This window comes from Argopecten irradians, chromosome 7 (genome assembly GCF_041381155.1).
Source record: "Argopecten irradians isolate NY chromosome 7, Ai_NY, whole genome shotgun sequence".
NCBI classification, from domain to species: domain Eukaryota; kingdom Metazoa; phylum Mollusca; class Bivalvia; order Pectinida; family Pectinidae; genus Argopecten; species Argopecten irradians.
Window position 1 is genome coordinate 15,428,036 of NC_091140.1, and position 9,480 is coordinate 15,437,515.

Here is a 9,480-nt window from a genome sequence, read left to right on the forward strand (position 1 = left end):
CCGTCAACATTTCCTTTAAATCGCTACTAGTCATAGAGTTCTGCATGGATTGTAACCAAATTTGGCCACAAACATCCTTGGGGGAGGGGGAACAGAACTTGTATAAATTTTGGCTCTGGTCCCCCGGGGGCAGGAGGGGCGGGGCCCAATAGGGGAAATAGAGGTAAATCCTTTAAATCGCTACTAGTCATAGAGTTCTGCATGGATTGTAACCAAATTTGACCACAAACATTCTTGGGGGAGGGGGAACAGAACTTGTATAAATTTTGGCTCTGGTCCCCCGGGGGCAGGAGGGGCGGGGCCCAATAGGGAAAATAGAGGTAAATCCTTTAAATCGCTACTAGTCATAGAGTTCTGCATGGATTGTAACCAAAATTAGCCACAAACATCCTTGGGGGAGGGGGAACAGAACTTGTATAAATTTTGGCTCTGACCCCCCGGGGGCAGGAGGGGCGGGGCCCAATAGGGGAAATAGAGGTAAATCCTTTAAATCGCTACTTGTCCTAGAGTTCTGCATGGAATGTAACCAAATTTGGCCACAAACATCCTTGGGGGAGGGGGAACAGAACTTGTATAAATTTTGGCTCTGACCCCCCGGGGGCAGGAGGGGCGGGGCCCAATAGGGGAAATAGAGGTAAATCCTTTAAATCGCTACTTGTCCTAGAGTTCTGCATGGAATGTAACCAAATTTGGCCACAAACATCCTTGGGGGAGGGGGAACAGAACTTGTATAAATTTTGGCTCTGACCCCCCGGGGGCAGGAGGGGCGGGGCCCAATAGGGGAAATAGAGGTAAATCCTTTAAATCGCTACTTGTCCTAGAGTTCTGCATGGAATGTAACCAAATTTGGCCACAAACATCCTTGGGGGAGGGGGAACAGAACTTGTATAAATTTTGGCTCTGGTCCCCCGGGGGCAGGAGGGGCGGGGCCCAATAGGGGAACTAGAGGTAAATCCTTTAAATCGCTACGAGTCATAGAGTTCTGCATGGATTGTAACCAAAATTAGCCACAAACATCCTTGGGGGAGGGGGAATAGAACTTGTATAAATTTTGGCTCTGACCCCCCGGGGGCAGGAGGGGCGGGGCCCAATAGGGGAAATAGAGGTAAATCCTTTAAATCGCTACTTGTCCTAGAGTTCTGCATGGATTGTAACCAAATTTGGCCACAAACATCCTTGGGGGAAGGGGAACAGAACTTGTATAAATTTTGGCTCTGACCCCCCGGGGGCAGGAGGGGCGGGGCCCAATAGGGGAAATAGAGGTAAATCCTTTAAATCGCTACTTGTCCTAGAGTTCTGCATGGAATGTAACCAAATTTGGCCACAAACATCCTTGGGGGAGGGGGAACAGAACTTGTATAAATTTTGGCTCTGACCCCCGGGGGCAGGAGGGGCGGGGCCCAATAGGGGAAATAGAGGTAAATCCTTTAAATCGCTACTTGTCCTAGAGTTCTGCATGGATTGTAACCAAATTTGGCCACAAACATCCTTGGGGGAAGGGGAACAGAACTTGTATAAATTTTGGCTTCATCTGACCCCCGGGGGCAGGAGGGGCGGGGCCCAATAGGGGAAATAGAGGTAAATCCTTTAAATCGCTACAGGCACCACATATCACGTTGTTATTGTCAGAGATATCCGGCAGAGTAAATCAGTCTTCAATTTAACCAAGAAAAGTCTGAATTTTGCAAAGAAAAACTTATGTTTTTCAAATCCCAAGCACTGAGGCACAGTTCATGAAGTCATATATGACAATGATGGGGCACCACAGGGTTGGTCAGAGATATCACCAGTCTTAATTTAACAAGACTGTTTTGCAAGAAATTATGTTTTTCAAATCCAATGATGGGGCACCACAGGCACCACACACATATCACGTTGTTATTGTCAGAGATATCCGGCAGAGTAAATCAGTCTTCAATTTAACCAAGAAAAGTCTGAATTTTGCAAGAAAAACTTATGTTTTTCAAATCCCAAGCACTGAGGCACAGTTCACCTCATGCGGGGGGTACCCTTAATGACGTCACATATGCCAATGATGGGGCACCACAGGCACCACATATCACGTCGTTATTGTCAGAGATATCAGGCAGAGTAAATCAGTCTTCAATTTAGAACCAAGAAAAGTCTGAATTTTGCAAGAAGAAAAACTTATTTGTTTTTCAAATCCCAAGCACTGAGGCATAGTTCACCTCTCAGTGAGGTGGGTATCCGTAAGATGACGTCAAATTATACCAATGATGGGGCATCCACAGGCACCATTATTAAGATATGTATATACGATCAGATATATCCCGGCAGAGTAAATCATTCTTCAATTATGAGGGCACCACAAGAAAAAGTCTGAATTTTGCAAAGAAAATAACTTATGTTTTTCACAAATCCCAGAACACTGAGGCCACAATTCACCTCGTGCGGAGGGCGGTACCTCGTTGAAACGTCACATATGACATTGATGGGGCACCACAGGCACCACATATCACGTTGTTATTGTCAGAGATATCCGGCAGAGTAAATCAGTCTCAATTTAACCAAGAAAAGTCTGAATTTTGCCAAGAAAAACTTATGTTTTTCAAATCCCAAGCACTGAGGCACTGAGGCACAGTTCACCTCATGGCGGGGGGGCGGGGTACCCTTAATGACGGCACATATATCAATGATGGGGCACCACAGGCAATTTAACATATGTCTCGTTGTTTTTTCACCCTTGTCCCTTAATCAGTCGTCTGAATTTTGCATTATGTTTTTCATGATGCCTGAATGATGGGGCACCACAGGCACCACATATCACGTTGTTATTGTCAGAGATATCAGGCAGAGTAAATCAGTCTTCAATTTAACCAAGAAAAGTCTGAATTTTGCAAAAAAACTTATGTTTTTCAAATCCCATGCACTGAGGCACAGTTCACCTCATGCAGTGGGGTGGGGGGTACCCTTAATGACGTCACATATGCCAATGATGGGGCACCACAGGCACCACATATCACGTTGTTCTTGTCAGAGATATCCGGCAGAGTAAATCAGTTTTCAATTTAACCAAGAAAAGTCTGAATTTTGCAAGAAAAACTTATGTTTTTCAAATCCCAAGCACTGAGGCACAGTTCACCTCATGCGGGGGGTACCCTTAATGACGTCACATATGACAATTATAGGGCACCACAGGCACCACATATTACGTTGTTCTTGTCAGAGATATCCGGCAGAGTAAATCAGTCTCCAATTTAACCAAGAAAAGTCTGAATTTTGCAAGAAAAACTTATGTTTTTCAAATCCCAAGCACTGAGGCACAGTTCACCTCATGCAGGGGGGTGGGGGGTTACCCTTAATGACGTCACATATGCCAATGATGGGGCACCACAGGCACCACATATAATGTATCACGTTGTTCGTTTCATTGACTTATAGGATAGTAAAACAATCTTCATTGCAACCAGAAAAATGTGATATCAGCGAAAGCATTGCTCTATTGACTGATGTCTTAATAGCTTATCAGTCTTGATAGATCATTCCATAGATATAATTTAATACAAGGTTGTCATTATTTTCCAGATACAGAAAACGTAAAGCCATCATATATGTGTGTCTATTTTTTTAATTATGATGCAAGTTTTAGATGAATTTTACATCAGACATGTATCCTTGGAAATAACACACTTGAACAATATAGAAGAAATTCAAATTATCTCATAAATTATGCAGCAGTATAGTAAAACATTGTTCATAAAATTTTGTATATCATTTATATCTTCTATTTAAAAGTATTTGATATCACATCATGGTATCTAGATATTTATTTCTTTCCGTTAGAAAATAAATCATCATCAGTGCAGTAAACTAGTGAAACTCTTATGATTGCAAGCCAAGTTACTTTTTATTCTATTTAGTTGGGTATTAGAAAAAGAATTTCCTGTATAAGAATTAAATTTCTGAAATTGGAAATTAATTTTCATTATCTGAATTTCCTATTCAGTTATTGGAAATTCTTATTCTGATTTCTCAAATTCTGTTATCTATATCAGGATTAAGTTATAAATTTTGACATTGGAAATTGTAATTCTGATATTGGAAAGTATGTTATTTTTCCCATGATATTAGAAATTCTAAATCGGATATCAAAATCAAAATTTTTAATATCAAAATTTTAATCTTCAATATAAGAAATAATCAACTATTTCTGATAATATTAATAGAATTTCCTGTAATGGAAACATAATGTTCCATATTAGAAATGCATTTTGTCACGTCGGAAAATCTTGAATTATTAATTAATAAGCTATGCATTATTTGCCTTTGAAGCTCATATCCTATTGCATTTCTTGTTCCTCTAGCTACACAACTCAATTGTTAATTGTTTTTGCTTTATAGTTTCAGTTTTTCTAAATTTTCAAATTTTTCAGTACATGGATAAAAATTACCTTGCAATACTTAATATTATTTCATGATTATGTTATAGGTATAAAACTATCACTTTTACTGTTGGGATTGCAACTTCAAAAAAATCTTGTTCACTTGAATTTTTTTCTATTTGGAAAATGATTATTAAACTTGTATTTTTTAACATATTTTGTCCTCAAAAGGACAATACTTACACTCTGCTATCCTCATTTTTGTATTGTATATCAGGGGTGGAGAATAGTTGTGGTCTCTACCCATTCATGGAGCGTGAAGTAAAAATCTCTAATGTTACGACATTTTGGTACTGATTTACGTATGTGGTTGTTACAACATTTGGACCTCACATTACGAAATTCGGCTGTCATTTGGTTACTATGCCACAAATAAGTGAAATACAACTCTTGTGAGACGTTCCAAAAAACATACAAAATATGTTTACCTGTTTAAATATTTGTAAATAGATTATTTCTTATGAACAATAAATTCCCCATGATTGTTGCATGCATGTCAAACAAAATATGATGCTTTGACTAAAAGTATAGTACAACTTCAGTATTTTACATTCAATATAATGTTTACATTTTGAAGTAAATCTGTCCATGCCCTGCGAGTACCTTTATACCAACAGAAAATTTACTTAATTAATATTTAATGATATTAATACAAGATTGCATTATGCAATGTACAAAACGGGACCTTGTTATGTCCCATTTTAACTATCTCTAACAGAGACAGAAAACCTCTATGTTTATTCATGATTCCAATTTAGAGTATCCCTGAGGGTTCTTATCGTCCCACCATGAATGATCTATGATAAGTATGACAGAGAAGTTTTATACTATTATCTGCTTTTCAAACTTTTTAACTATCAATAATCTAAAAATCAAAATCTAATAATGGTGGGCCAGTCGGCCATCTTGTTTCCTCCCGTTGCTTACCAAAAGTGCATAAATGTCTCTATAACCGTTTTTGCTTTTATTTTGAATTCAAATGTAGTTGGTATGAAAGGCAGAAAACATAATGCTCTGTAAATGCAGTTACTTAATATCATCCATAGATCTATTAGACTCCAACTTTTTAAGTGCACGTTTTGAGGCTTTCCTCCATGATTCTGACTCAGTTGATTTACATAAAGAAACTGCCTCTTTCCTTGGAACGGAGGACAACTTCATTACAATGCGGGTTATAGTCTCCTTGAAAAAGTACCTGCCGTATGTACAGCTCAGCATTTCTGAAATGTTAACAACAAAGTAAAGCATTGATTATTGTTAATGGACGAAAATATGGATATAATGCTGAGAGACTTCGATAAGAGGAACCATGATAGATTATGAGGTTTATACTGACCAGGCCGATACCCGTGGCCAATTGTTTTTGACCACTCATGTCATTAAAGATGAGTCTAATATCACCACCATGAATTAATATCAGAAACCTTGATGTTTCAAAGTTTTTCTGCCTGGTTCCCCATTGAACTTCAGTACATTGCGAAATCTTTTACTAAAGTATAGAGGTTTGGACTGTATGTGCATGGCACAGGACATTTCAAGTTATTAACTATTGGCAAACACATACCCAGGTGAATCCTTCAAAAGATTAAGGAGACTGTCTTCAGCACCGCGTATGGTGTACCATTTACTGAACATGCTGCAAAAAATTAAAAGCAATGCAATTAAGGGAACTGTTTCAATATGTTTTACCAGAACGCAGGTTATCAATAAGAACATGTAATAAATTTAAAATGAATTTCATTGAGTTGATTTTCTGGAATTACTTCATCACAATGAGGTACATTCATGCATTTAGAAATGAAATAAAATGCAATGTTCTTGTGAACATATACACAAATGAACATTGAACACACATTAAGGGACTTAAATTTATAATTCATCATAATTTTGGAATATTTACCTCTTTTTGATTTCTTTGAGGAATGTCTGTCTAATCCAGATCTCCAAGACCATGTATGCCTGCAATGGTTATGTGGTATTGATTTCAAAACCTTGGAAATGTTTAGCTCATGTGTATTTCAATAAATTTGGTGTTAAAAACAAAATGACAGGTATTTATATTTTGTTTGTTCTTCTCTTTCAGTGATTATCTTTTGTGTTTTGTGATATAGCATAAATACATGAGAAAGGTTTTCAACGCTTGAATTACATGGAGCAAGTGTATGCGTATAAGAAGTTTTATATGTCTGCATTTCCTTTTGTTTTGAAGACATTTTAATAATTATTGTACATTATCTGTATTTTTTTAAACGAAACAAAAATGTAGAATTGTGTTTTCGTTGGTAGTAATTGCAACACAATCAATATAAGACATTACTCTACAGTCATGATAGACAGAAACATTACATTTGAGTGTTGATTAATAATGGTCCAGGAACAGATTTTGATCAGCAAAGGACGATGTGTGGTTTTGGCCCTTTCTTGAGGACAAAAATGCAATGAACCATACATATTACTCTTGTCTATATTCCATAGAAAATAGAACAAGTTATGTGATATGTAGAATTTTTATATAAAACCCAAGAAATGAAAAACAAAATCTAACCTTTTGTCTTGAGCCAGTCATTTAGATTAGAATTATTACTAACATTTATGAGCAATATGGTTATTGGTTATGAATTGGTGGCATCACAAATGTTTGCAAATATCATGGTATTAAACACTACGATATTTCAAAAATGGCCAAAGAAAGTATTACATCATATATTGTTAATGACTGAGAAATCAAGACGTTATAAAGTTTGTATCCAACTAAATAGAGTAATCATGTGAATGTTTGACTGATTATAAATCTGCATAAAACTTCTGTATACCATATCCTCTTGTTGGTCTTCCTGGGCCCCGCAAAAATCCAGCATGAAAGACACTAGGAAATAATGTATTTATATGACACAAAATTGAAGATACAATTATTAAGTATAACGGTTGTGAATAATGCTTTACTAGATTGAAGATGACTGAAGATGGAATGGTTTTTTCCACATTGGAATGGAAATGTTTTTATCATACAATTGTATCTGTTTATAATTCAGTTTAGTTAATGATCAATGATCTTGTATTTACATTTATACATTGAAGATGTAATATACTTAACTGTGCATGTCCATTTGTGTCTCCTTCAGAAGAATACACTTACATGAATAAGTATAATTTATATGTGCATTAAATTTGTGGTTTAGGTGTAGCAATTATAAAAAGGGGACCAACAAACAATAATTTATACCTCTTCTCCATGCCCGATGGGATTTTAGCCAGGGAGTCATATATGTTATGAAGCTGAAATTAAGAAGATACAAACATACAGATATTGTCCATGCTAACAACATTGTTTGATATATTTATACATTTATGTCTTTTAATAGCTTGGTTCAATTTTTCTAAATACATGTATCTACTGCATGAAGTCAGGGGGAGATTGCCCACATTCTGTCAAAAGTGAAAACATGCCATTTTGTCAATTTCAAGAAATTGCCTGAAATTCATTTGCATTTATAATGCACCTATGTATGCTTATACTATGCAATATGTGACATTTGTCTGTAATAAATTATTTAGTCATGCAATTGTTACTTACAGCATTTTCAATGTCTTCATTAGAATACGTTCTCAATTGTACACCTTGGTCTTCCTCCTCCTCATTTATATCAGCATCCTGTCAATGGAAAAGGTATTATACTCGTAATTCATATGGGGAATAAAAACATTTCACCTGCGGTGAATAAAAACATTTCACCTGCAATGAACATTATTTGTCTGATGTAATTGTGATATTTTTAGTGTGTTAATTCATTACGCAAGTGTTTATGAAATGGTTTAATAATCGAGATTATTTATTAAATTGTCTAGGACCATTTTATTGTTATATTTTCAGAGTGTGTATTTTTCTATATTTGATAACTAAAAGTAATACAACAGCAAAAATAGTTTTACATTAGTGGTAATGGACACCATGCAATTACTCCCAACGACGGCCAGGAATATTCAAAGAAGTTCCATATATTACTGTATCTTCATTTAGATCAATGGCTTTTTCATGGTTTCTTATTTTCTTTCTTATGATGATTTGAACACACATTATGATTCATGTCACATATATGAAATATCTGGTGAAATACTATTCAAGATAAATAACAAGATAAAACAGCAAACGTGTTACCTGCTCTATCGTGAAAGGAGGTGTTGTCTCCAAATTAATGATGGGAATAGACATTTTCCTGTCCCATTCTTCATCAGCCTTTGAAAATAGTAAATGCATTGTAATACAGAAATCAGTTGTAGATCTTTTAGTAATAATATATATTCTTATGTAAGCATATGGCCATAGGTACAGGACAATACACACCAACCGGTTCACTTTTTTCAGACAACAGGCAAATCAGTCCTAGACCACTCCCTTTGACAATATCTCTACCGCTTATGGAAGAACTTTCCTCACAGGCACCAACGCTCAACACAGGGTCGTAAACAAGATGTCAGGACAAATACAGTCAGTTATTCTATCATTCGCTATTTAATCACTTATTACCATTGTTCAATGGGTGTAGCCGGTCCGGTACAAAAATAATGTCATCAGTATAGTACAAGTAGTTCAATTGACTAATCGCCAGGTGTAATATAACCACGCCTCATGCTCGCAAACGCACATGTTTCTATTCATTGTCGGAGCAGACATTGTAGCACACACAATACAAATCTAAAGTCACATGTGGTTTGAGTGACAGCTGGCCATCCGTAAATTTTATATGGGACTTTTCTCAATTAATGAATCTTCGGTTCGCAAAAGCATGTTATCCAATTAATGAGTTTTATCTATTCAAAGAAAACAATGTGAAAATCAACACTTAATTTGATGCATGGGTGTTAAAAATGACAGTAACTGATGAATATTCCAACCAAACTAATGTGTCGTAGTTATTTTTCTTTGCCATATGTCAATGAGTTTGTGATGTTATATATCTACAATAACTTACAACAAAGAATTGGTATTATGTTTGAATGTGTTCTCACATCTGCAGTAGAGGTTTCAATATTACCATATCCTATACATATACATGAACTTGTTAATCATTGTATGAAG

The 9,480-nt window shown here is 36.2% G+C and overlaps 1 long non-coding RNA gene across 1 annotated transcript; it reads right to left on the reverse strand.

Annotated features, from left to right (window-relative positions):
• Positions 1-5,598: 5,598 nt before the first annotated feature.
• On the reverse strand, positions 5,599-6,364 carry LOC138326815 (uncharacterized). Its single transcript, XR_011208957.1, has 3 exons — positions 6,304-6,364; positions 5,968-6,039; positions 5,599-5,623 (listed from the first exon to the last, which is right to left on the reverse strand). It is a non-coding gene; the product is annotated as an uncharacterized lncRNA (long non-coding RNA).
• Positions 6,365-9,480: the final 3,116 nt, after the last annotated feature.